Source organism: Apodemus sylvaticus, chromosome 12, assembly GCF_947179515.1.
Source record: "Apodemus sylvaticus chromosome 12, mApoSyl1.1, whole genome shotgun sequence".
Classification (NCBI taxonomy): domain Eukaryota; kingdom Metazoa; phylum Chordata; class Mammalia; order Rodentia; family Muridae; genus Apodemus; species Apodemus sylvaticus.
In genome coordinates, this window is record NC_067483.1 from 2,282,232 (window position 1) to 2,297,282 (window position 15,051).

Below are 15,051 nucleotides of genomic sequence, written 5' to 3' on the forward strand. Positions count from 1 at the left end.
CCGCAGCACCAACGTGGCAGTTACATGGGCAGTTGACATTTGCTTGGTTCTCATCTATTAGCTAGTGATGATTTCAGCTTGGCATGAACAATGGTTGCTAGCTAAATCAATCTACTTTAGACATTATGTACTTAACTGATTAGTTGTTGCTAGGAAGGAAGTGACTATTTGCCCAGGGGGACTGGGATTGTTACCAGGCTGACATGGCTCTTCAAACAAGTTGGGGTTTTTCCAGTAGCTGAGTTATTTCAGATGGCAAGTTAAACATACAATGGAATCTGAAAGCAAAATGGAGTTTGTAGTGTTAAGCTGGGCCCTTCATCACATGTAAACAAAAATCACAGGGAAGCTAAAACAATCCTGGATTATAAAGAACTTCTGGAAGTATCACTCTCCCTGGTCTCAAGTCGTACTTCAGAACTGTAGTAATAAAAACCGCATGGCACTGAAACAAAAACAGACACATTGATCAATAGAATCAAATTAAAGAGCCAGATATAAATCCACACACCTATGGACAGCTGTTTTTTTTTTTTTCATTAAAAAAAAAAAAAACAGAAATACACACTGGGAAAAGGGCAGCATCTATAACAAAGTGTGCTGGTCATGCTTGGTGGCTACATGTAGAAGAATGAAAACAGATGCCCATTTATCACTGTGCACAAAGTGCTGCCCCAGATGGATGCAGGAGTTTGAATCTGAACCTGACAGAAGAGAAAGAAGGGAATAGCCTTGAATGCATCAGCCCAGGGAAAGATTTTCTAAACAAGGGCAGTTGGCACAGATAGTGAGATATACAGTTGATAAATGGGACCTCATGAAACTGAAAAGCTTATGTAGAGCAAAAAATGCAGTCATTTGGACAAAGTAGCAGTCCACAAACTGAAAATGATTGTTATGAGCTACACATCCAAAATAAGGCTAATATCCAAAATATACAAAGAACTCAAATATCAATAAAACAATGCCGTTTAAAAAAAATAAGGTATAGATTTAAACAGTTTCATCAAAAAGGAATCTCAAATGGCTTAGAAACGCTTAGAGAAATGTTCGACATCCTTAGTACATCAGGGAAAAGCAAATCAAAACTACTTTAAGATTTAATCTTACACTTGTCAGACTGGCTAGGATCAATAAAACTAGTGACAAGTTATCCTGGCAAGAATATGGAGAAAGAGAAACATGCATCCATTGCTGGAGGGAATACAAACTTGTACAGTCACTATGGATGTAAGTATGGCAGTTCCTTAGTACGATAAGAATAGGTCTCCCTCAAGATCCTGCTACAACACCCTTAAAACTACAGTAGACCCAAACACAACAGGCACAAAAAATTAATGAAATGATTCCTAATTGTATTCTAGTATAGTCACAGCCTTGTCCAGTCATCTTCAGAAAGGCTTCTTCTGGCAGCAGGTGGGAAAAATAATTGTTTAAAAAAGTGTCATCGTGAAGCTCATAGGTAAGTGAGTGGAATTAAAAGGAAAACAAAAAAGAGAAAAACCTCCTGCATGGAATAACCCACCCAGATAAATATTACATGTTCCAGTATATGCAGATACTACCTGCTGAGTCAATGTTAAACTAGCTACCATCAGTAGAACCACAGAAATTAGGTATAGATTTAGAGACAGTGGGGGTCTAGCTAGATTATGTTAGGAAAGAGAAGTAGAATAGATAGTTACCATTGAGGGGGACTGGAATGGGAAGAGCAAGTGGGGAACTGGAGAGGAGAGATGTCTAATATGAGGGCCATTTGAGGGGTAGTATGGAAACCTGTACAGTAGAATCTTCCTAAAATGTATACATATATAAGTGTGATCTAAATGAAATCATCAAATAATGGGAGAGACAGCCCCAGTGGCCATCTCTTCTCACCAAATGAAGTTTCCAGTCCTGGGGTTAGGTTATATCGAATTGACTTGTTCGGAGCTGTCCTGTGAGAATCCCCAAGCAGCCCAGGTTATTTTCAGGACTATAGCTTGCTGACAGCAGAGACCATTTCTGAAAAGAACTAAGCAACTCAATGAACATGGAGAATCCAAGCTGATATGCCTACATGGAGCCTTTAACCCCATGTTCTATTGTCTTTGGTACAGGAAGGTACTCTGCATGCTACCAAAAGAAAACAAATACCAAGTCAGCCACAATTGTGCCCTGCTTGCAAAATATGCTGGCACAATACAGTCAGAAAGTTTGTAGGAGTAACTAGTCAGTGTCTGATTTAACCTAAGGCCCACTCCACAAGAAGGAACCCACACCCAACTCTGGTTGGGTGGCCAGATACCTGAGTCTGGGTAACAAAGGAGCAAAAACAAATGATACTCGTCCAAAAGAAAAAAGTGGCCATCAAACTAATCCTAATGGCATTTTGTCATACTCACAGATCAGCACTTTGCTCAGCCATCACCAAAGAAAATTCCTCCTGCAGGAGATGGAAACAAATACAGAGACCCACAGCCAGACATGAGGAGACTGAGAGAGCTAGAAATAATCAGCCCTACATTGGTTATGTTTACTAAATCCCTCCCCTGAGGGCTCAGGAAACCCCATGGAAGTGGAGGCATAAAGAGTGTAACAGCCAGCAGGGGTTGAAGGACAACAAGAAAACAGGCCCCCTCAGTCAACAGGAGCAAAGATCGTATGAACTCAGACTGAAGCAGCAAGCTCAGGACCCACACGGATTGGCACAAGGTCCTCTGCACATATATTATGAGTGCAAATGTAGGTTTGTTATGGGATTCCTGAGTCTGTGAATGAGTGTGTCACTGGTTCTTACGCCTTCTTTTGGGCACTTTTCCTTCTCTTTGTTTATCTTGTACAACTCCAGTATAACAGATTTTTATTGTAATCATTACATTTCATGTTTTCATAGCTCTTAGAAGTATTCCTTCTTAGAAGTCTATTTTTTTCCCTAATGGTATAAAGAGAGTAGATCCAGGTGGAAGAAGAGGTAGGGAGGGAATGGGAGAAGTAGAGGGAAGGAAGACTGTGATCAGAATGTTATGTGAAGAAAAAACAAAATTCTCTCTTCAATAAAAGAAAAGGAAAGAAAGTAGAAGTCATTATTTAGATGAAGGAAAGTGATAGAAAAAGGTAGCATGCTGCAGGAAGGAGGGTGGTGGGAGGAGGGTGGTGGGATGAAGATGAGGGAGGAGGGTGGTGGGAGGAAGACGGACGAAACAAAGTGTTATAACATGTGTATAAAATGTAATTGTGAATCCTGTTATTTGCATGCTAACTAAAATTTTCCTTTAAAGGGCTGGAAGGAAGGCTCAGAAGTCAAGAGTACTTGTTGCTCTTGCAGAGGACTGGGGTTCAGATCCCAAAATCCATCTTAGATTCCTCACAAACATCTGTAACAGCAGCTCCACAGGCTGCAATGTTGTCTTCTAACCTCTGTGGCACCCACAGGAGAGTGTTCAAACACCTACACACACACACACACACATATACACACATACATGCATGCTTACATACATACATAAACATACATACATACATACACATACACACATACATACATACACATACATACATACATATAAACATACATACATAGACACACATACGTAGACACACATACATACATACATACATACATACATACATACATACATACATACATACATATATACATAAAAAACCACAATGTTTAAAACTCTGGGAGACTTCAGTGAGTAGACACATGAGTCTGTCCTTGAGAGTATTCTATAGTGAACTGTGAGTTGGTAGTTGATGGGTGTGGATCCCAGCTGTGTCTACATGATGCCCCATGAGTAAGGATGCTCTTGGGACTCACTTCTGTGACTGTGCACCTAGACTTCTTGAAGACCACTTGGAACTCAACTTTGATGATGTGACATAGTCAGTCATGACTCCATGGATATCTGTGTGTGGATGGAGGAAACAACTACTACTGTGACTGCATGGACAGTGGATTCACACGGCCACATTGTGAGGCTTTGATACCTCATTGTTGGTCAAAGCCTTGTCACAATGATAGAAGATGTGAAGACACTATTGACAGCTAAGTTTGTCACTGCTGGCCTAGATAAATAGGTTCCCTGTGTAAAACAGACATAAATGTGCTGATCTGTCCTCCAAGGATCAATAGTACATCATAGGCCTGCCTTCCTACCTTGGAGCCTCAGGCTGTGTTAGTATCTGTCAGCCTGGATTCACACTAATTGTCCTCTGAGAGGCTCCACCCAGCAGCTACTGAAAGAGATGAGAAGACTCACAGCTAAATGTGAGATCAAGCTCAGGAAGTCATGGAAGAGTTGTGAGGAGGATTGGGGAACCTTTAGGGGATAGGGACTCCACAGAAGACCATCAGAGTCAACTGTCCAATACCCTTGGGAGTTCCAAGAGACAAAGCATCAGCCAAGGAACATAGGAGTGCTGGACCTAGGCCCCTGCACTTATGTAGCAGATGTGCAGCTTTGTCTTCATGTAGGACCCCCAACAACTGGATTGGGGGCTGTCCCTGACTCAGATACCTGACTGTGGATCCTGTTCCCCTAACTGGGCTGCTTTGTCTGGCCTCAGTGGGAGAGGCTGTGCCAAGTGTCACAGTAACTTGAGGTGCCTGGGTGGGTTGGTACCCAGGAGGGACTTCCCTTTTCTCTGATGTGAGAGGAAGAGGTGAGGGAGACTGGGAGGAAAAGGGGAAGTGGAGGGGTGCAAACAGTTTGTAAAGTGAATCAGTAAGTAAGTAAGTAAGTAAGTAAATAAATAAATAAATAAATAAATAAATAAATAAATAAATAAATAGAAAAAATTAAAAGTTTAGGAGAGAGCATATCCTGTTCTAGCAGAGAAACAATATTTGGTTCCTAGCACTCACATGGCAGCTCACAACCATATGTGTCCCCAGTCCCAGGGTATCAGTCACCCTTTAATGACCTCTGCAGACCCTGAATTCATGTAGTACATAGACATATAAGCAGGCACAAGTCCATTCACATAAAATTTTAAAACTGAAACATTTTTAAGAGGAACTAGAAAAAGTTAGGGGAGGGCTTCGTGTGTGGGTGAGCGCCCGGGCCAGGCCTCCCCACTTCCAACAGGGCGCTTGCTTCAGCTCTGGGGCACTGCCTAGGCTTGTGGCCTGGCATCCAGCGGGATGGAGGAGGCCATGCTTGCCCGGGGAGGCCGAACGAACTCAAATGGTCCTGCTCAGCACATTGGCCAAGGCCCAGGAGTCAGCTGGAGGTATGCACCGAGGAACAGCAGGGCCTGCGGGAGGCGCTGCTGTGGCTGCCTCTGCCCTACAACGGCCTGACGTCACTGCCGCGGGCTCTGGGTGGCGGCTTCCTGCACCTCCAGCTCCTGGACAGAAGGGGGCGGCAGTGAGCTCAGGCGCTGGGACCCGAGCTGCCACAGCTGAGCGGCCTGCGCACAACCAGCTTGGCTGCCCAGGCTCGCTGCCCGGCCGCCGCTCTGTCTGCTGCAGCCTCCAGTGCTCAACCTTAGAGGCGGCTGCTACCAGGAGGTGCCCGCCTAGCTGCTGGAGCTGCAGACCCTCAGCCTGGGCGGCAACCGGCTGCAGAACATCCCAGCCCGCAGAGATCCAGAACTTGTGGAGTTTAGAATGTTTATGCCTTGGAGGAAACTTCATGAAAGAAATCCCACCAGAATTAGCAAAGCTGCCTTCTGTCATTTGATTTTAAGAGCTCTGACACCTGGGCTTCGAGGGGGGATCCCACTTCTCAGATGAGGGGGTAGAGGCTGTATGAGGGCGGGGCCCTGGGAGGAAGGAGTGGCTGATACTGGGATGTAAGAGAATACATTTTAGAAAAAGTACTCTGATCTTCTGTAATCATTACGTTTACAAAATGACATTCTAGAGTATTCCACTTTCCCTTTGGACTCTATTAGCCCGAATATGAAAGTATTATTTTACTTTTTTTCCTACCCTGGGTTCCTTGTTTGATAATCATTTGGATGAAATTTTCATAATAGCAGGATGTTTTCAGACTGTATTGCTTTATTAAATGTTTCTATTTTCCTATGCATTCATTATTTTTTAGAATTTTAATTTTGTGTGCTTGTGCAAACACCAGTGCATGTGTTCATGAGTGAGTGTATGTGTGTGCGTGTGTGTGTGAAGTGTGTTGAGTTCACATTCATAGCTATCCCTAAATGCAAGTGGTCTTCAGGCCACAGGCTAGACACACCTCAATGGCCATAGTCACTCCTCATAGAGAATAGAATAAAAAGAGCACTACTGTGCATGTCTGAACTATACTGAGAAACTCAGAAGTCTTGCTTATTGCAGGTTTTCACAACATCTCCTGATTGAAAAATGGTCCACACCAGCTGATAATGTCAGAACTCCTGGGGCATCAGGCAACAACCTCATAGCAAGAGATCTGGAGCGCACAAGGAATGTCCACACACAATCTCAATTTCATATAACTAGAGATATCATAAACTACATTAGGGAATAAGCTAAGAACTTGAATTTGCAAATTGCTCTAAATCTATGAAGAATTGACTTGGAATTTTGATGGTGATTGATTGCATTAAATCTATAGATTGCTTTTGGCAAGATGGCCAGGTTTGATATATTAATCCTGCCAATCCATGAGCATGGGAGTTCTTTCCATCTTCTGAGATCTTCTTTGATTTCTTTCTTTAGAGACTTGAAATTCTTGTAATACAGATCTTTCACTTGCTTTGTTAGAGTCACACCAAGGTATTTTAAATTATTTGTGACTATTGTGAAGGGAGTTTTTTCCCTAATTTCTTTCTCTGTCTGTTTATCCTTTGAGTGCAAGAAAGCCACTGATTTGTTTGACTTAATTTTATATCCAGCCACTTTGCTGATGTTGTTTATCAACTTTAGGAGTTCTTTGGTGGAATTTTTAGGGTCACTTAAGTATACTATCATATCATCTGCAAATAGTGATACTTTGACTTATTCCTTTTCAAATTGCATCCTTTTGACCTCCTTTTGTTGTCTAATTTCTCTGGCTAGGAAATCAAGTACTATATTACATAGGTATGGAAAGAGTGTGCCGCCTTGTCTGGTCCCTTATTTTAGTGGGATTTCTTCAAGTTTCTCTCCATTTAGCTTGCTGTTGGCTACTGATTTGCTGTATATTGTTCTACCTATGTTTAGGAATGGGCCTTAAATTCCTGATATTTCTAAGACTTATAATGAAGAGGTATTGGATTTTGCCAAATGCTTTCTCAGCATCTAATGAAATGATCATGTTTGTTTGGTTTTTTTTTTTTTGAGTTTGTTTATATAGTGGATTATGTTGATGGATTTCCATATCTTAAACCATCCCTGAATCCCTGGGATGAAGCCTATTTGATCATGATAGATGATTGTTTTGATGAGTTCGTGGTTTCATTTTGCAGGAATTTATTGAGCATTTTTGCATCTATAATCATAAGAAAGTTTGTCTGAAGTTCTCTTTCTTTTTTGGGGTCTTGTGCAGTTTAGGTGTCAGAGTAATTGTGCCTACATAGCCACTACCCATACATTGGGTAGTGTTCCTTCCATTTCTAATTAGTAGAATAATTTACAAAGAATTGTTATGAGTTTTTCTTTGAAGGTCCGATACAATTCTGCATTAAACCCATCTGGTCCTGTGCTTTTTTGTTTGGGAGACAATTAATAACTGCTTCTATTTCTTTAGGGTTTATGAGACTGTTTAGATCATTTATCTGCTCCTGATTTAACTTTGGTATTTGGTATCTGACTAGAAAATTGTCCAGTTCATCCAGATATTCCAGTTTTGTTGAGTATAGGCTTTTTTAGTTGGATAGGATGAGGTTTTAAATTTCCTCAGTTTCTGTTGTTTTGTCTCCCTTTTCATTTCTGATTTTCTTGATTTGGATACTGTCTCAGTTGCCTCTGGTTAGGTCGGCTAAGGGTGTATCTATCTTGTTGATTTTCAGAGGTGCTTAGGCAAGTATACTCAGTATATACCCTGGGGATTGTAGGAGACAAACTGACATCTACCATCTTAGATTCTCTGGTGACTTTATCCTTTAATTTTATTACCATTAAACTCAACAACTCTCTTCACCTAAACAGAAAATATTTAGACTGTCTCCATCACATAGTTTTCAAGTCTTACTAATTTATTTATTTTTTTTATTGTGTGTTTAGATGTATGTGCAATGTGTGTGACCTTCCCCTGATCTTGAGAGGGATAACCAAACCTTAATTGTCTACCACAATCGGTCTTCTGTTGACCTGGGTGGAGTCTTCCAACATAGATGGAAGTCTCAGGCCTTCCCCCCACTTCAGCTTCCTGCAAGAAAACAAACTGTTCATTGAGCTTGTTTTGCAATTCAATCCAGCAAAGAAAGATCTTTGGGCTTTTCCCCTTATATATTGAGAGCTGAACATTAAACTTTGAGACTTGATCAGAATGAATTTTGTCTTGGCTCATTATTTTCTCTTGCCTGTCCCTCTTTCATCCCCAGCTCTCCTTCCTGGTGGACCCATTTCTCTGTGGCTGCTCAACAGCTACTTATGCATATTAGATACTGGTGTCATTGTGTTATGGATGGGCCTGGTGCTGCTCTTGTGAACCAATCACCTAATGAATGAAGGTGCCCATCACTGGGCGAGTAGGCTGGACTTCTTGGTTGGACAGAGAAAGAGAGGAAACAGGAGAGAGTTACTTCCTCTAGGAACCAGGTCAGTAGAGAGGTCAGATGTAGCTGTTAGAGTTTCTTAGTATCATGGTGGATTTGCAAGGATCTTCCACCAGAGGGATCAGATTTTACTAAGGCTTACAAGACTACATTTATTTGCTGCACTGTAAGACTGAGTTACCATTGTTTCTCAACTAAGTTTGTGCTACATTTTCCTCCATGTTGCACCTCATCTGGGTTCAAGAGAGAAAGGTATGGTGGCCAAGTGTGTGTTTGCCTGAGGTGCTCCACAAAGGTCGTGAGGGATTTGAAGCACGGGGTTGGAGTGGTAGCAACCCACCAATAGGAACCTAGCAAGCTAGGTGGAGATGTTTCAGGAGCTCCTGGACAGTGACTCTCCATGAATCTCCAGTGCATGGCCAGCCAGGCCCCTGGGGCAGAGGGTTTGAGGCACAAGCATGGGAACGTGCCAATCACACTTTTTAAATATTTCACTCAACATCATTGCGTCCATGTTGAGATAAGGGGACAAATTGAATAAGTAATTTCCCCTCTGATACCATGTAAATGAAAGAAATAATTCAAGTATGTAGCTTTTAAATACTACAATTTTCATTTTTAGTTACTTAAAAAATAGGCTATTCCATTGATTCTAAAGTGTAACTAGGTAATCCCTAGTCTCAAAGAGAGTCTATCCTTTGGCATCACTAACCCAATCCACAGACACTTTGGAGTAGTGAGAAGGCTGTTGAATATCCTCTAACCTGTATAGATAATGTATATATTTGAGAGCTGTGGGAATGAACACTACAACAAAAGATCTATAACATCAAAGTGCCTGGCTAGATACCCTACATGTCTCACAGGAAATTGCCCATGTGTTATGATATACACAAAAAATGTAATAAGTCTCTCTCTCTCTCTCTCTCTCTCTCTCTCTCTCTCTCTCTCTCTCACACACACACACACACACACACACACACACACACACAGAGAGAGAGAGAAATATAGATATAAATGATATATAGATGATATCGATATAAATGACATATAGAAATAGATCAACTATGTTTTTAAAATTGTAAACTAGTAGGTTTTAATGGAGCCTTAATATTATTATTAACTTTTCCTTTTCTCTGATACATGCTATATTTCCAAGATAGATTAATTGTCTACAGTCCATTGTCTACTTACATCCTTTAAACAACTATGTTCTAACAAAAGTCCCCTAACCATCTGTATTTTACTTCACTCCTGACCTTTATAAAGTATTCCAAGTGAAACACACATAACTCAAGATTCAAAACTAATGTCTAAAAACTGGGGAAAATGCAGAACATTTCTTTTAATTTGTGAAGTATCATATGCTTAATCATCAAATTACCTAAAACATTCATAATTACATTTTGCTTAAGAGATGTATAATCCCCATTGTATAGTGATCCATTCATTAACTGATGAACAATTAACCTGGTTCTATTTCATGGCTACTGTGAATACAGTGGGATGAACCGGGATGGTTCTCTCTATTAGTCAATGATTGCTCAGCCCATATCCTTTACTGTATGTACAAAATTGATTATTTACATTTAGAATTCTATAGAAAATATCACAACCTATTATACTTCTAATAAGCCTTCATGGTATATTAGAAAATGAGTCATGATCTACCTCAAAGCAAACGGACATTGGAATAGCCCAAGGACTTATGAGTTAACACAGGCTTCTGTTGCTTGATTTGTCAAACTAAAATATCCTTGTCCAAGAATAGGAAAATGCAAGACTCCAGATAACATGCTTATGGGCTTTCTGATGTCAGCACAAGTTTGCAACCGTGAATGTATACAGTGGAATGCAGTCCCTGGAAATACACCTAACAAATCTCTTGATCTCCCTGGTAGTACACTTCTCCACACCTGATGACAGCACCAATTCTGAACTTAGATTTCCCCAAAGAAAGTAAGGAAACTTGTTTTAACCTCTGTTCTACCCACTATGACCTAGCAAACTCTTGGGCCTCATCATTGATTACTAGAAGGAAAGCATATTGATTTGTACTGGGGACACATGTGTTTTCCATTTAGAGGTATTCTAGAAGCTGTATAAAGCCATGCCCAGTAACAACACAGATGACAATGTATTGGACTATCTAAGCGACGTCTGTCCCTTTGTGGGCTCTGATATCTCACCTCATTCAGCCATCTGCACAGCACTTCCTGGAAAATATGGGACTTCACCATTCCTTTGGATCTGTCTTAGGGAACAGATACACTGAAAAGATCTTCAACAGGAAATGAAATCAGAGCTTTTTCTCCAGTACCTGATTAGGAGCAGGCCTTCATCCCTGTGAGTAAACCCCATCCTTGTGGTAGGTAAGATTCCTGCAGCTTTATGTTTCTATTTAAAGTTCTATTCTCCTCCCTACAGTCCAGTGTATTCTGAAATCAACATTAATCATTAGAAGGAATTTGTTTTTGTCTCCACAGTTTACATAATTTTGTCAATGATTTCTCTAGGCAAAAGAAATGTCTATGTCATGGTGCAGCACTCATCTGAAAATGCCTTTTAATGTGACTTTCATATGTGATATGACAGATTTTTAGTTGTTGGATAAAAGCTTATTGTTTTTATAAAAATCAACATAAACCATGTAAGTTGGAGACTAAACAGGAACATTCAAAATCTGAGTTTTAAAAAAATATCTGTATGCAAAGACTTTAACAGAGGTGACAGTAATGTTTTTGGATTGTGATTGATGATAACTGGTCATTTATCCAATATAATTCCAGCATCAGATTCATTAGAAATACAGTTAAAATGTGGACATTTGTGAATCAATGATATGCCTGGGTCTCTCAGTTTTCTTCACACATAGATATTACAGGTATATATCAATATTGTCCTTTATAAACAGAAAGCTATTGACTTTTTCAGAAATATTTTCTTTCTAAACAATGATGAGTACTATAAAAGTATATCAACACAGATTGGATTATTTTAAGGGAACATTCTTTATAACATTCTATATAAAGATCTTAATTAAGTTCTTATATAAAGTAAGAATATTAATTTTTCATTATCATTTCTTAAAATTATTTGATATATTTTTAGTTTATATGCACTGGTGTTTTGATGGTATGTATGAATGTGAAGGTGCCAGGTCCATGGAACTGGAGTTACATACAGTTACAAGGGTCATGTAGATGCTGGCAATGGAGTGTGGGTCCTCTAGAAGAGGAGCCAGTGCTCTTCACCACTGACCCATGCCCCCATCTCTTAATTATATTTTGGAATATTTAATTATCTTATGAATATGATTGTTCTGCCTGCTTGTTCAATCAAAACTGCATAAATACAGTTCCTCAAATATGAGCAGACTAGGACCATCTCTTCAACAACAAATTACTATTTTTAGCACATTGTTTTGGAAGATAATGTTGAATTCCAATGGAGCAAAAATGCACTCATGTCTACAGATATACATGTATATACATGCAGAACCCATAATGTGTAGAAATATATGTTTATGGTGTTGAACATGAGAGATAGAGTTCCATCGCATGCACAATTCCATCATGAGGGAAAGGAAGCAAAATAAGTGTAAATTAAATATTCTTGGTTTTTTTCAGAGAAAACTCTTGTAGTGACAAAGCAGGGCCACATTCTTGAGATAAAAGACTCCAAAACAATTGAAAATCTCAAATAACTGGGAAGACTCTTGAAGACAACAGTGTCCTACCTGATCCAATGAAGCTATCTCCATGTTGTTTCAAAATAAAACCCTGAATACTACAGAAGAAGTGGCTCTTCAGATACTTTTGCTTTGCCAGGCTGAGGTTGGGACTGTGGGCAACATTCTTGTGTTTCTTCATAATTTATCTCCAATTTTGACTGACACTCATCTGAGGCCCATTCATGTCATTCTATCAAACTTAGCTGTGGCCAATACCTTCAATCTACACTTCTTGACATTTCCAAACCATATGACAGTTTTGGCTCCAAGGAAACCTCCAACTGACCTCACAGGTAAACTTTCATACTTCTTTAACATGGTGTCTCAAAGCACAAACATGTGTTCTACCTGTGCCCTGAGCACATACCGGTTTGTCACTCTTGTTCCTGGTAATTGGGCTATGGTCATGCTCAGAGAAATACCCCCAAGTTCATGAGATATTTTTGTTACAGTTGCTGGTTTTTCAGTGTCTTAAATAATGCGTACATTCCAATGAATGCTAGCAGTCCACAGAAAAGACACAATGGAACTGATTCTAAAGGTAAGTGGGTCTGCTCCCTCTCTGATGTCAGTGTTGGCATTAGCTTATTGCGGTTTGCCCAGGACATTTTATTTATCAGCATCATGATCTGGACCAGTTTTCTCTATGGTGATTCACCTGAAGAGACACAACCAGAGAATGCACTATATACACAACCACAATCAGAAGCTCAGGGTCTATGCTGAGACCAGAGCATCCCACACTACATCCATGCTGTTGGTCACATTTGTGACTTTTTATCTTCTAGACTGTATTTGTACTTTCTTTCACATTTCTTTTGTGAACACTCATTTATGGGGGAGGTATGTCAAAGAAGTTCTGACTGTAAGCTTGCCCACCGTTTCTCCCTTGCTGTTGATCTTTAGGGATCCTAACGGTCCTTGTTGAAGACCCTTCATGGTGGGGCTGCAAAGCCATGTGACTGGGGTAAGAAGTCTGGAGCAAGAGAGTGAGGTCAAGATGTGTCCAACCCATGAGAACCTAAGCCTGAGACTGGAAGGAGTAGGACTGTTCCCTCTTCTCCAGAGTTGGACCCTTGTATGTAGCCTGTACAACTTCCACGTCTGCCACACAATATAGTCATGGATCCTGGTGGCCAGGTTTTGCCTTAAACTTCCTATCTCCTTATTAAGACAAGCCCAGCTATCAGTGCAAGTTCTTCTTCATGTGACTGATGGATTTCAAGCACCTCAGCCTCTGGCAATGATGTACACTCAACACAAAACACTCCCCCCACACCAGGGTTTAACAGCCATTCTTCACCCCTAATAAAGAGAGCTAATTCAATATAAATTGTCTCCAGAGAAGGTTTTTTATCCTGAAGTCACATTGGCTGAGATCCTGTTAAACCATCTACCAGGCTAAACTTCGGTGCTTCAGGTAAAGCAGGTGGGCTGTGGTACCATCATATCCCAAGGGCAGAGCAGACTTGGGGCAGAAACTGGCACACTATGAGGATCCAACAGGATCTCTGGTTCAAGCAGGACTGGATGAGTTCATCCCAACCTTTGGCATCATCCCAAAGGCCCCAAGCCACCATAATCTGAGGTCCCTCAGGCTGATTTTTCTATTTTGTTTTGATTTATGCAATCAAGTCTGGTTCAGAGGCATGGAAAGGACAATGAGATCATCTGGCCATGTTACTCCCCAAACCTCTACCTGAACCCCAACAGTCCATGTGGGCATTGGCAAAAACCTTCTAACTTTTTCTCCGCAAAAGGGGGTAAAACAGTTACACGGCAGCCAAAAAATACTGCTAGGGTAGTTACCTGAACTCTTAAACCTGCAGTAAGGTGATATTTTGGGACACTATGGAATCCCCTGATAGCTGCAAAGCTTCTGAAATATTCTTCTCTTGATCAGGTATTTCTTTTCCTTTTCTATCATGGGAAATATCTCATCATAAAAAATCAAGCAGATTATGAAATTAAACTCCTGTGTAATAAAAACTAACTTCAAATAAAACTCCCCTCTTTGGGGGATGGAATTAATGAAACAGCACCATTTATGGTCATGGGAAATTCTTACAACTGACTCACAGATCCAGGTCTTTTACCTGACTTGGCACAGTGACAGCTAAGAAGGGAAAACTCTATCCTTCCACTTTTTGCTTTTCATAACTATTAGGGATGTTTTTGTACAATGTGTGATGATGTGTCTCTGTCCTTCTATGCCTGTCTAAGAAAACGTTAATATAAATTTGTTAAAATAAAAAGCCCATGACCTCTATCGAAGTTTTCTTCTAAGACACTCAGGAAGTCTTACTGCAAAATAGAGGAGAGGAAACTAGCCGTGTGTCAGATTAGTATAAATGTGATAACTGAATTATGAGCTAGTTGGAACAAGCCTCACTTAAGGAAGGATTCTCTTCCCCTACTTGAATACAGGCTTTCCTGAGGTCATGGACAAAGTGCTAATGCAGAGCAGCCACAAGGGGACAGTACACCATCACTTTCTAACTGGCTGCAAAGCCAGCAGAATTCCTGACTTCCTTATTGGCAAAGTTTGGGGCCCCCATGCCCTCAAAACTTCCTTCTTATTTCCTGCTAAGGGACTATCAGGGAACAGGGACCACTCAACTACACAGTGCCTCCAAAAGGGCCAGCAGGGAGTGCTGGCTGCACAGCTCTTCAGCGCCTCCCAGAGGGCAGGC

General features: G+C 40.6%; 1 protein-coding gene and 2 pseudogenes across 4 annotated transcripts in view; 1 reads left to right on the plus strand and 2 right to left on the minus strand.

Annotated features, from left to right (window-relative positions):
- The window catches only part of LOC127697254 (uncharacterized), a 309,028-nt gene that overhangs the window by 222,909 nt on the left and 71,068 nt on the right, over window positions 1–15,051 (minus strand). The window lies entirely within an intron of this gene.
- The window catches only part of LOC127697252 (sperm motility kinase X-like), a 34,351-nt pseudogene that overhangs the window by 16,931 nt on the left and 2,369 nt on the right, over window positions 1–15,051 (minus strand).
- Window positions 12,387–13,478, plus strand: LOC127697225 (vomeronasal type-1 receptor 4-like; annotated as a pseudogene).